General features: G+C 37.9%; 1 protein-coding gene across 1 annotated transcript in view; it reads left to right on the top strand.

Annotated features, from left to right (window-relative positions):
• PRMT3 (protein arginine methyltransferase 3) overlaps positions 1–13350 on the top strand; it is a 133639-nt gene that overhangs the window by 26398 nt on the left and 93891 nt on the right. The window lies entirely within an intron of this gene.

The following is a 13350-nucleotide window of genomic DNA, read 5'->3' as shown; positions in this document are numbered from 1 at the left end:
TTTGTTTACCAGATAACAATTCAGCTAAAAGAAAACTAAAGGTTATCGTTTTCCTTTTGACAGTACTGGTAGCCCTGTACCTACTCAAATTAAAATGTGAAGTCCAAAATGGCTATACACAGATTAGAGTGGATTTAGTTTATCCCCTAAAACTTAATTTTATTCTCTAAAAATACATCCTCTCTTTGAGGAATTAAGTTAGGTTAATTGACCAGTGGTTGATTTCACAGTTGGCTTATATTCTAGTAGGAAGACCTTTATTTGAATTACAACTTATAAAACTAGATTTTGTTAGTTGTGTACTTAACCAAAGCATGTTACATTTGCAACTTAGGAATAATTTCCAAAATAATTTTAATAGCAGGCTTCTCAGCAATTCTTTTTCCCCTGAGGGTTATTGAGATGTAATTGACACATAACATTGTGTGAGTTTAATGAAAACAAATTATAAATGTATTTCTTTGATACGTTAATATATTAAGATAATGGCTACCACCATAGTGTTAGTTAACACCTCCATTGTGTCACATGAAATATTAGGTTGGCCAAAAAGTTTGTTCTGGTTTTCCCTCACATCTTATAGAAAATCCTGAGTCAACTTCTTGGCCAACCCGATAATTACCATTTCTTTTTTGGAGGGAGAACATTAAAGGTATACTCTCTAAACAACTTTCACCACGCTTACATTACATTCTTGGCAATGATCCTTCAATGGTCCTCTCACTGATGCGTATATTTTATTCTTAAAATTGATTAATGTTGATCTTTTCTGATTCGTATAACATTTAAATACAATTGTATAAAATGTTTAAGATTTTATTGCATAGTGTAGAGTGTAGTGTTGTGGTTAAGCATGCAATGTTTCAGGCTTCCCTCATGGCTCAGAGGTTAAGAGACCATCTGCAGTGCAAGAGATCTGGGTTTGATCCCTGGCCTGGGAAGATCCCTTGGAGGAGGGCATGGCAACCCACTCCAGTATTCTTGCCTGGAGAATCCCATGGACAGAGGAGCCTGGCGGGCTACAGTCCATGGTTCACAAAGAGTCGGACATGACTGAGCAACTAAGCACATACACGAACAGTTTCAGTTGGACAGTTTTGCTCTGCCTCTTCCCCATTGTTGGAACTTCAATTAAATATCTAACCTCTTTGAAACCTCAGCTGTTTCATTGTAAAAATGAAAGTAATGATGACAAGGAGTCAGTAATGGTTGTGAGCAAGGTAAATAAGTTGTAAGTAAAATACACACCTCAGTCTCTGGCATATTGCCTGACCTGACAAATAGTAGGTATTCAGAAGTTAGCAACTGTTAACTGTTAACAAGCACCAAATGAATGTTAATGAAAAAATGACATTGCTCTTGCTTAGATTTTTTCATAGATAGAGACTGGTGGTTATTATTTTCATATTGGAGAATATGCATATATGTTGCATATGTGTATGCAATTCCATAATCTGGGAAAGTTTTTTTAGTTCTTTTGTTACCATTAACTACAACATCATTTTGAAGGTTCTGTAAATAGCACCCTCTTCTTGCTTGTACCTTGCTTTCCAAACAGGTGTGAGAACTACTATCCCAAAGAAGAGATTGTTTTACATAAATTAATGACATTTATTGTTGATAGTAAGATTATGTAAGATAGGGATCTATTAGAAATATGGGAGACCCATGTTCATTTATATATTTATTTGTCATTTTTTATTTCTATGAGACTAGATGTTCTCTCATTTTTTTTTTAAGAATAATTTTTAAAAATTATTTATTTTTGGCTGCTCTGGTTCTTTGTTGCTGTGTGCTGACTTGAGTTGCATTGAGTGGGGTCTACTCTTTGTTGTGTTGTGCAGGCTTCTCAGTGTGGTGGCTTCTCTTGTTGTGGAGCATGGCCTCTAGGTTTTTGGGCTTTGTAGTTGGTGCTCATAGGCTCTAGAGCTCGGGCTTAGTAGGTGAGGTGCATGGGCTTAGTTGCCCCGTGGTATGTGGCATCTTCCCCGTCCAGGAATTGAACCCATGTCCCCTGCACTGGCAGGCAGATTCTTAACCACTGCACCACCAGGAGGGTCCAGTGTACTCTCATTTTAATTCCTCTGTGGAAGAAAAGGATGGTGATACCACTCATTTGATTTTCATTTTATTTCACAGAAGCCCTAATTCCTAGTGACGTTTTAGAGATACATTTTTACAATAATTATATTCAGATTCTTTGTGTATAAAACTTAGTGCTGGAATATATAGAAATTTTACATGAGAGCATCTATTGAAAGTGACTTAGCATTCTGTTTTAGGCACTTCAACTTAATAATAAAAGTTGCTAACATTAACTTAGTACTTCCTATTGAATTTTTTTTTGAGGTAGGTACAAAAACAGTATAATATTATTTTTTTAGTAGAGATTAAGACATTGAGACATGGAGAACACATTCGTTTCCTTATTTGTAGTAGTGCCAGGATTGGACCCCATAGTTGACCCTGACTGCCAGTCTGCTATGCTGTGTCTCCATTGCACTGCTCACAGGGCACATATTTATTGTGGCCAGTAGTTTGCTTTACTTAGAACCTATAGCATTTGAATATTAGACCTTTTTGTTTTGGATGAGCCAACATTATACTTTTCTTCAAAGATGTTTTCCTTTGCCTTTTTTATATCGTGAAAAGATAAGATAGCTATTTCCATAGTGTTCATAGTATCTCTCCGTCGTTTTCCATTCAGAAACTTGAAATGTACACTGTGGATGAAGTAACCTCTGTTCTTCTGTTTGTGGATTTATCTATAGAAGAATTTTCATGAAACAGTTTATTGTTAATATCTGCAGTGTTTTCTGGCTCATTTTTCTACCAGATGAGAAAGCAGAATAGCATACTGCTCTCAGCATCTAGAACCATATGACTTGATTTCTAACTGGCTTTTTGACTAGCTTTATGCTGATGGGCAAATTGCTTAACTTCTTTAACCCTGGTTTCTTCATTTATAAAATGAGGTTGATGGTAGTATCTGTCTCACAAGATTGTTGTAAAGATTGGATCCACTTACAGTGCTTTGCAAAGTGGCTGACATGTAAGTGAAGTGAAGTGAAAGTTACTTGGTCGTGTCTGACTCTTTGTGACTCCATGGACTCAAATGTGACCCTACAGACCCCAGGCTCCTCTGTCCGTGGGATTCTCCAGGCCAGAATACTGGCAGTGGGTAGCTATTCCCTTCTCCAGGGGATCTTACCAACCCAGGAAGGAACCCAGGTCTCCTGCATTGCAGGTGGATTCTTTATAGTCTGAGCCACCAGAGAAGCCTGGTTGATATGTAACTGCTTACTAAATGTTAGTAGTAATTATGATAATATTAATAGATAATTACAGTGATATGTTTGATTTGGCACCAGTGCCTCCAGTAATACTTTACATTTGATTGGTTATGTTTCTGAAATGATCATTTCTTGCTGCTATCCCACCAACATATGCTGATTCTCTTTTCTGTATTCTGTTTCATGATCTCTGTTCTTTTATACCATAAAGTTTCAAGCTTTAGTCAGCTTTGTTATGTATTCACTCTCCTCCCTTGAAATTTACTTTCAGCTTCTCTTATACTTGTCTATTATTGCACTGGATCTTTCTAGAACCATCATTAATCAATGAAAGCAGCTCTTCTGATTAGCAGGCTGTGAATTGTCTTTAGCAATTCTGAGGCTTCTTTTGCTGCCAGAAATTTGTACACAGCAGAATTTCTGGAAACCTCCCTAAGCTTACATCTATAACAAGATACTTTAAATTCTAAAAGATGGATAGTTCCCCCCACCACCAATCTTTGGGTAGGAAAACATTTTTATTGTACCAGTCATGGAACTAGATTTCAACCAACAAAATCTACCACTGGCTATTTTAAGTCAAACGGATTGAAAGAGATTTATTTTGTTTGTAAATATATTTATTTTTAATTGGACGGTAGTTGTTTTATGGAATTGTGTTGGTTTCTGCCATACATAAAAGATGAATAATTACATGTTTCATATTCTTTTAAACATATTCAACTTAACAATCCCTGAATGGTGCTCAAAAAGATGATAAAATAATTTTATCTCTTTTATTTAAAAAGGAGATACAGCATTTCTAAAGAAATGAAAGATGTTTTATTAGTAGGGGCAAATAGGACTCAAAGTAATACGTGGGAGGAATGAGAAATTGTTTCTTTTTCTTGCTCTCACTTTCTGGTGACTAATCATTCCAGAAGCATAAACGTCCTGAGGATAGCAAAGCTCTCTAGTTGTAGATGATCGTATGCACTGTTCACCTCAGGAAGCAGAGGTAGCTTCTGGTAGTATTTACCTTCACGCTGACTGCCTCTGGTTTCTCATTGACTCTGCAGTGGAAAGCTCGTTCTTCAGATTTTTGGATGTTTTTGCAAAGTTTTCATGAGAAGGTTGATCTGTCATGTGACTGTAATGCAGTACTTTCAATCTCAGTATAACTTTAAAGATGCAATCTTTTATATTATCTGTGCCTAGAATACCGTTAGAAATGAAACAGATCTGTTTCATTTTTATGCCAAGAGCCGAGTCATATTCATGTAAGTGTTCTCTAGATTCTAGGACAGGAGCTTTATCTTAATATTTTTAGGCACTTAGTAACGAGAAGGAAATGGCAACCTACTCCAGTGTTCTTGCCTGGAGAATCCCAGGGACAGGGGAGCCTGGTGGGCTGCCGTCTGTGGCGTCGCACAGAGTCGGACACGACTGAAGTGACTTAGCAGCAGCAGCAGCAGCAGCTTAACACAATGAATTTAAAGATAGTGGTGGTATGTATAAGATTTGGAACAAGATCACAAAATATACTAGGATATATTCTTGAAGTAAGGGATATTCTGTCATATCTTGTTTCTAAATTCATTTATTTTTGTTCATTTTTTTATTTTTAGCTGTGCTAGGTTTTCATTGCTGTGTGCAGGCTTTCTCTAGTTGCAGCAAGTGGGGGCTACTCTTCACTGAGGTGGCAGCTGCTTACTGTGGTAGCTTCTCTTGTAGAGCGCACTAGCTTCAGTAGTTGCTTGCGGGCTCTAGAGTGTGGGCTGTTATTGTGGTGCACAAGCTTAGGTGCTTCATGGCATGTGGAATCTTCCCAGACCAGGGATCAAACCCTTGTTAACAGCATTGCCAGGTGGATTCTTTTTTTTTTTTTAAATTAGAGGTTAACTCTGCTTTACAGTGTTGTGTTGGTTGCTCCCTACATCAGCCATAGGTGTACACGTGTCTCCTCGCTCTTGAACCTCCCTCCCACCTGCTACCCCGTCCCACCCCTCTAGGTTGTCACAGAGCACCAGGTGAACCCCTTGCGCTATACAGCAACTTCCCATTAGTTCCCTGTTTTACACATGGTAATGTATATATTTCAGTGCTACTCTCTCAATTCGTCCCTCCCTCTCCTTCCCCCACTGTGTCCATACGTCTGTTCTGTCTGAATCTCTATTCCTGCCCTGGCAGGCATATTCTTAACCACTGAACAACCAGGGAGGTCCTCTAAATTTAATAGAAATAATAAAAGAGTACATGAAAGCTGAAGGAAACTTTGAACCAGTGATGAGGATAAAAATGGTTAAAAACAATTTGCTGCTCAAAAGTCTTCTAATGAAGGTGATTAAGGTGGTTTACATGGAAACTAAATTCTGTTTTTCTCACATCCTGCCACCTCCTTAATTTCCTGTCTATTCAATGGTCCTGTCTTGGGGATCCCATGACTACCTACTAGTTCAGTGATTCACTGAAAGAACTCACATGATTCAGTATAAAGTTGTATTCACAGCTTCACTGCTAAGATTTATTATAGCAAAGAATACAGTCCAGGGACAGCTTTTCTTTAAAAGATACCCATCAGTAAAGAGGTCACATACAGGCTCCCACAAAGTCACGCAAGATGTGCTTTTCCCTCTAGCTGTGAACCTCAGAGACTGTCAAGAGATGCCTCAACCCAAGGAAATTCGAGTCCTAAGAGTTTATGGTTCTCAAAGAGAACTGGGGGCATAGGCACATGACCGCTGTGTGATCAGCCATTGTGCAGTGGTGTCAGATGCCAGGTGCGTATCAGGAATCTTCCTGTTAACTTCACACATGCTGTTCTCCTGATTTGTCTTGGTTCACATCTTCAGGCGGAGAACGCAATGGCACCCCACTCCTTTACTTTTGCCCGGAAAAATCCCATGAATGGAGGAGCCTGGTAGGTTGGCAGTCCATGGGGTTGCAAAGAGTCAGACACGACTAAGTGACTTCACTTTTCACTTTTCACGCATTGGAGAAGGAAATGGCAACCTGCTCCAGTGCTCTTGCCTGGAGAATCCCAGGGATGGAGGAGCCTGGTGGGCTACCATCTATGGGGTCGCACAGAGTCGGACACGACTGAAGCAACTTAGCAGCAGCAGCAGCACGTCTTCAGGTGAATTGAATAGCATCATTAACCGGTAAATATAAGAATGTTCAGGAGTTTTGTTTTTAGGGTTTGATCAAGAGTTATTGACATGGTTACAGAGATAAGAACGAAGACCTGCATTAGCTCTTCTCACAGGTTAAAATTGAAAACCTGGGGCTGATACTTGACCTCGCCTTCTCTTTTACCAGCAGACTTACTGGAGATAGAGTCCTCATGAGAATCCTTGCTGTTTCTCAAATCCATCCTACTTCTACTCGTTGATGTAGCTTAAATCTGTGCCTTCATTCACATTCTTGTATTTTTTATATGCTTACCTGAATTAATGCATTTGTACATAATGCAGTTATTTGGCTCTCTGTCATCTACTCTGTTAGTGTGGCCAGGTTGATTTCCCTACCAGTTCTCGTCTCTTTTAAATAAAGGAAGAAAGGGAGTAAACAGATGTTTTTGTGTTGAGAAGATGTGAGAGGAAAATGGAAAAACTAAAAATTACCTCTGATCCTGCTATGAGATCTCACTATCAGCACTTTGGTAAGGCTTTTTAAAGACTTATCACATGAAAATGTAAGCTTTACTAGAATATCAGCTCCCCAAGGTTAGACAGGGATTTTTCTCTTATTCATGGACATAGCACAACCATCTGAAAGGGTACCAGGCATGCAGGTATTCAGTTAAATACTTGTTGAATCAGTGAATGCGTTTGTACTACCCAGGACATGAAATATTCAAAGCTTGATGAAAACCCATTATCTTTCTGCTTGAATTCGCATTATTCTCTAACCTTTTTTTTTCCCCCCTTTTTATGAGAAGCTAAGCTATTGCTAACTTTAAACAGTAAATGTCCTCAGTGTTAGCTACACGCCTATAAACAGAAATTATACATTTGGGAGGGAGACAGCTCATGAAATACACTTAATAAAGGTAATTGGTATGTGTTTTCTGTTATCTGCCTCAGAAGAAAAGAGGGAGATCTGCTCTGGGCAACACTTGAGTCTTCTGGTGTGTGCGAGTGAGCACTGGATCCTTCCTCACAAGTTTACCAAATGATTTGATTGCCCTTTCTTCCTCCACTGAATTATATCTTTGGTTCTTTGATAGTACCATCTAAAATCCCCATGCATTTATCAATTTATTACATTTTGTATTACTTTATTGTCATTGGGGCATGCTTGGGGAACGGGAAAAACATGTATGTTTGGGTGCCTTAGTGAACTGAAAACAAAATAAAATGCCTTGTATAGTTTTGTATCATGGTATTCCCCCCACTCCACCCCCGTATGCATTTTGAAAAAATAATTATCACCTAGGTATTCTTCTAGGTGAATTTTACAGTCGTTTTGTCACCAACTTTAAATGTCATTTAATTGATAAGGTGTTCATTGTATGAACACTGGTGGTACTTTATGCTGTTTACACGTCTGTCTCCCTGCTAGACCATGTTCTTCCTTAGAACCTAGACTGTGTCTTTTTTTATCAAAATTGCATTGGGCAGAAGTACATTACAAATTTGATCCTGTTTTCTCACTCTAAAAATCCTGAAATGGCTCCTCATTGCCTCTAAAAACTAGACTCCTTAGCATTACCCCTAACTACTTCCCAACTTTGTCACTACATACTGCCTCTTGTTGCTCTAATCATACTGAACTATTTATAGCTCTTCAAATTTGCGATTTGTCTTCCATACGCACATACATACACACACAGGCAGTTTGTGCATACAGAGATGAGGCACCTTCTTTTACCCCCATATTCACATATATCTCTGTCTTGGATGCTCTTTTTCTGATTAAACTCAAATGTCACTCAGGTAAGGTCTTATTATATTAGCTCCTATGAAGCCTGTGTTCTTTACCCTTCTCAGTGCCTTAGACCATGTTCTTAAGTGCACGGACTCTGTCTTATCTCTGTAAGCCCAGTATCAGATAATTACTCATGATGATGTCCCTGTATCATGAGATAAAAGTTAAATTGCTGCTTCTGAGATAGGAAATAATATAGGATAGTGATTATTGCTCTAACAAAATATCTACTCGGAAAAATAATTTCAGTGTTTATTGGATTAGTTAAGAGACTTAACATACCGTTTATATTATGGTGTTGTATTTCTGAAAATTAAAGCTATGCTAGTTTTTGAGCAGGTGTTTTCAGAGATAGAATTCATTTGGAATGCTTTTATGCTAAAGTAATGTTTAGTGATTGGCCTCTTGAGAGAAGAAAAGTAAGTAAAAATCTATAGTTTTTTTTTCATGAATGGTAAAATCAGGTGGTGATTAAGATGAGCAGGCTCGTAAAAGGGATTATCTCTGTGAATCACGTCTGTGTTGCAGTGTTTTAATATAGAATCACTGGGAATTATGGCCTTCTGTCTTTTTTTCTATGTATTCCCTGAAATCTTAATCTTTGCAGTTGTATTTATATTCCAACAAGTAATTACTGAGGCAGATAGGATTATGACTTGTAGCAGACAATAAACAGCCTGAGCAGATGGCCTTTTACAGGACATGTCTTGTTTCAGCATGAGCATCCTGAAAATATTTCTAAGGCAGTAGGAACATTTTGATCTTCTAAGAAGATTGCTCTTTGTTTCTTTTGAAGTGTTTGTACTTGTTAAGCCTTAATAAAATATTTCAGTAAATGTAATCAACTACAGCAATTTCATCATAGAGAATTTTATTGAATACCTCTTTTAAAAAGCTCAAATATGATATATAAGCATCCTTTTTAAACTTTGTGTGAAATACACATATTAAAAGGTACGTAGCACATAAATTACATGGTAACATAAATACAAATAAGTAATAGGAAAGAGAATATTTCCCGCACTTTAGATTTCCTCCCATCTCCATCTGTCCTTTATCATTAAGATGGTCTCCCTGCTTGATTGAGGTAATGACCATCCTGGCTTTTGTAGTAATCACTTGCTTAATATTGCTTTATATTTCACTTTAATCATTTATTATGCATTATTTTGGTCTAGCTTGTTTTGTTCAACATTATTTTTAGTGTTCATTTATGTTTATTGTTACATAGAATGGTATTGAATAGCATATCCCAATATATCTTTTCTATTCTTGACAGGAATTTTTGTGTTTTCCAATTTAGGTCTGTTTAGAACAATTTTGTTATGAACCTTTTTGTCCATGTGCCTGGTACACATCTGTGGGGTATATATTGACAAAATAGTTCAGACTTTAGGGAATACGTTTTTTCAGATTTTCTTGGTATTGCCAGAGTGTTTTCCAAAGTGGTAATACCAATTTATACTTCTACCAGTAGTATATAACAGTTCGGGTTGGTATTGCCTACCTTTAAGGATTTTTTCCAGTTGGTTGTATAGCAGTGTCTCATTGAAATTTAAATTTGCATTTCTGTGATTGTCAATGTGACTGAGCGCTTTTTCCTGTGATTATTGGCATTTGGATTTCCTTTTCTGTGAAGTATGTGTTTATGTCTTTTGTTCAGGTTTCCATTGACTTGGGCCTTTTCTTATTTATTTGTAGACAGTCTTTATTTTGTGTGTGTGTGTGTGTGTGTGTGTGTGTGTGTGTGTGTGTTTGAAATGTTTGTAAGCTTTATGTAATGAAAAAATTCTTCTATCTTGCTTTTTTACTCTCTTCAAGTATCTTTTGATGTACTGAAATTCTCAGTTTTCATGTATCATCATTGTTTATGGTTACCACTATATGTGAATTGGGTAAAAATCCTTATGGAGGTGTTTTCCTATATTCTTGTGTAAAATTTTATAGTTTTTTTAAAAATATTTAGATTTGTAATCTACTTGGCATTGTTATTGTATATGGTATGAGGTAGTGGTCCAGCTTTTTAAAACTTAGTAGCAGTAGTAATAGTAGTATTAATCTGTTTAAAAATGACCTAGTTGTTCCAAAGACCATATTTTCCCCTCTACTTTGTACTATGTCATCTTTGTCAGGACTCAAGCATCCATATATGAAGCCAGTATAACCTTTATACCAGAACTCTACTAAGGCGGGACAAAAACTTACCGGTCAAACATATATGGAGAACATCCTATTCAAACTGTTAGGAAACTTAATTGAGCAGTGTGTGTTTAGTTGCTCAGTTGTGTCTGACTCTTTCAACCCCTTGGACTGGAGCCCACCAGGCTCCTCTGTCCATGGAATTCTCCAGGCAAGAATACTGGAGTGGGTTGCCATGCCCTTCTCCAGGGGATCTTCTCTACCCGGGTCTCCTACATTGCAAGCAGATTCTGTACCTTCTGAGCTATCGGGAAAGCCCATTGAGCAATATATTGGAAGATAAAGTTTATCCCAGGAATACAAGTTTGGTTAAATTTGAGAAAATTAACCAGAAAAATTTATTGATGTATCTCAGGAAAGAAAGTTTGATAAAATTCCATATCCTTTCAGTCTATATATTAAACTCTTAGCAAACTAGAATTAGAATGTGCTATAACACGATACAGTGTATCTCCAAAAACAAAAACTACAGCCCACAACTTGATGAATCTTTGAAGTTTAAGTTCAGGAACAGGACAGGGACACTTGCCATCATCTCTTCTATTCAGTACTGTAAAGGAGATCCTGGACAATGGAACAAGGCAATAAAAGAAAGATACAAGAATTGGAAATGGAGGATCAAGACTTTTCATGTTCCCTAGTAATATGTTTATGAATATAGATATCAGAAATAAACTATAAATAAGTTATTACAGCAGTAAAAGTATTAAGGTGCTTAATATTTTATTATGTATTTTTAAATGTGATACATAATTTTCAAATTTGACATGATTTACAGTGCAGTATTAGTTCCTGGTGTACAGCAGAGTGATCAGCTATACATATATGTATTCTTTTCCATTATGGTTTATTATAAGCTATTGAATATAGTTCTCTGTGCTATTCAGTAGGACCTTGTTTGTATCTATTTTATATATAGCAGTTTGTATCTGCTAATCCCAAACTCCTAATTTATTCCTGCCCTCTCCTCATGCCACCTTTCCCCTTTGGTAACCATAAGTCAAATTCTATTTATGTGAATCTGTTTCTGTTTTGTGTATACATTCATTTCTGTTACTTTATAGATTCCACATATGAATGTCATACAGTATCTTTCTCTGACTTATTTCACTAAGCATGATTTGCTCTAGGTCCATCCATGTTTCATATTTTAATGGCTGGGTAATATTTCATTGTGTATATCTCTGTGTGTGTGAGATCTTAAAAAAAATTATTTATTTGGCCGCCCCTGGACTCAGTTGCAGCACATGGGATCTTTTGTTGTAGTGCAGAGACTCTCTGGTTGTGGCATGAGGGCTCAATAGTTGCCGCACTTAGACTGCAGAGTGCTCGACCTTCAGCAGTTTTGGCACACGGGCTCCACAGTGTGAGGGCCCAGTCGTCGCGGCACATAGACCTAGTTGCTCTGCGGCTTGTGAGATCTTAGTTCCCCGACCAGGGATCAAGCCTGCATTACAAGGCAGATTCTTAATCACTGGACCATAAGGAAAGTCCCTGCCTTATCTTATTAATCCAGTGATCTGTTGATGGGCATTTGAGTAGCTTCCATGTCCTGGCTTTTGTATATAGTGCTGCTGTGAACATGATGGTGAATGTATCTTTTTGAATTAATGTTTCTGTTTTTTTGGATATTTACCTAAAAGTGGAGTTACTGGATCAGATGGTAGTTCTATTTTTAATTTTTTAAGGAACCTCCATAATGTTTTCCATAGTGGCTGCACCAATTCACATTCCCACCGGCAGCATAGGGGGGTTCCCATTTCTCCACATCCTCTTCAGCATTTGTTAATTGGAGACTTTTTAATGGTGGTCATTCGGATCAGAGAGGTAGTATAATATGATAGTTTTGATTTACATTTCTCTAATAATTAATTAGTAGTGATAATGAGCATCTTCTCAAGTGCCTGTTGACCATCTGTATCTCTTTCGAGAAATGCCTATTTAGGTCTTCTGCCTATTTTTTGATTTTTTTCTTTTTTTTTTTTGGTCATTGTATGAGCTGTTTGTTCACTTCAGTTGCTCAGTCGTGTCCGACACTTTGCGACCCCATGAATCACAGCACAACAGGCCTCTCTGTCCATCACCAACTCCCGGAGTTCACGCGTCCTTCGAGTCAGTGATGTCATCCAGCCATCTCATCCTCTGTCATTCCCTTCTCCTCCTGCCCCCAATCCCTCCCAGCATCAGAGTCTTTTCCAATGAGTCAACTCTTTGCATGAGGTGGCCAAAGTACTGGAGTTTCAGCTTTAGCATCATTCCTTCCAAAGAAATCCCAGGGCTGATCTCCTTCAGAATGGACTGGTTGGATCTCCTTGCAGGCCAAGGGACTCTCAAGAGTCTGCTCCAACACAACAGTTCATAAATATCAATTCTTCTGTGCTCAGCCTTCTTCACAGTCCAACTCTCACATCCATACGTGACGACTGGGAAAACCATAGCCTTGACTAGACGGACCTTAGTTGGCAAAGTAATGTCTCTGCTTTTGAATATACTATCTAGGTTGGTCATAACTTTTCTTCCAAGGAGTAAGCGTCTTTTAATTTCATGGGTGCAATCACCCTCTGCAGTGATTTTGGAGCCCCAAAAAATAAAGTCTGACACTGTTTTCACTGTTTCCCCATCTATTTCCCATCAAGTGATGGGACTGGATGCGATGATCTTTGTTTTCTGAATGTTGAGCTTTAAGCCAACTTTTTCACTCTCCTCTTTTACTTTCATCAAGAGGCTTTTTAGTTCCTCTTCACTTTCTGCCATAAAGGTGGTGTCATCTGCATATCTGAGGTTATTGATATTTCTCCTGGCAATCTTGATTCCAGCTTGTGTTTCTTCCAGTCCAGCGTTTCTCATGATGTACTCTGCATATAAGTTAAAGAAGCAGGGTGACAATATACAGCCTTGACGTACTCCTTTTCCTGTTTGGAACCAGTCTGTTGTTCCATGTCCGGTTCTA

The sequence above is a fragment of the Budorcas taxicolor genome, chromosome 25 (genome assembly GCF_023091745.1).
Source record: "Budorcas taxicolor isolate Tak-1 chromosome 25, Takin1.1, whole genome shotgun sequence".
Taxonomy (NCBI): Eukaryota; Metazoa; Chordata; class Mammalia; order Artiodactyla; family Bovidae; genus Budorcas; species Budorcas taxicolor.
This window is presented reverse-complemented; position numbering and strand designations above follow the sequence as displayed.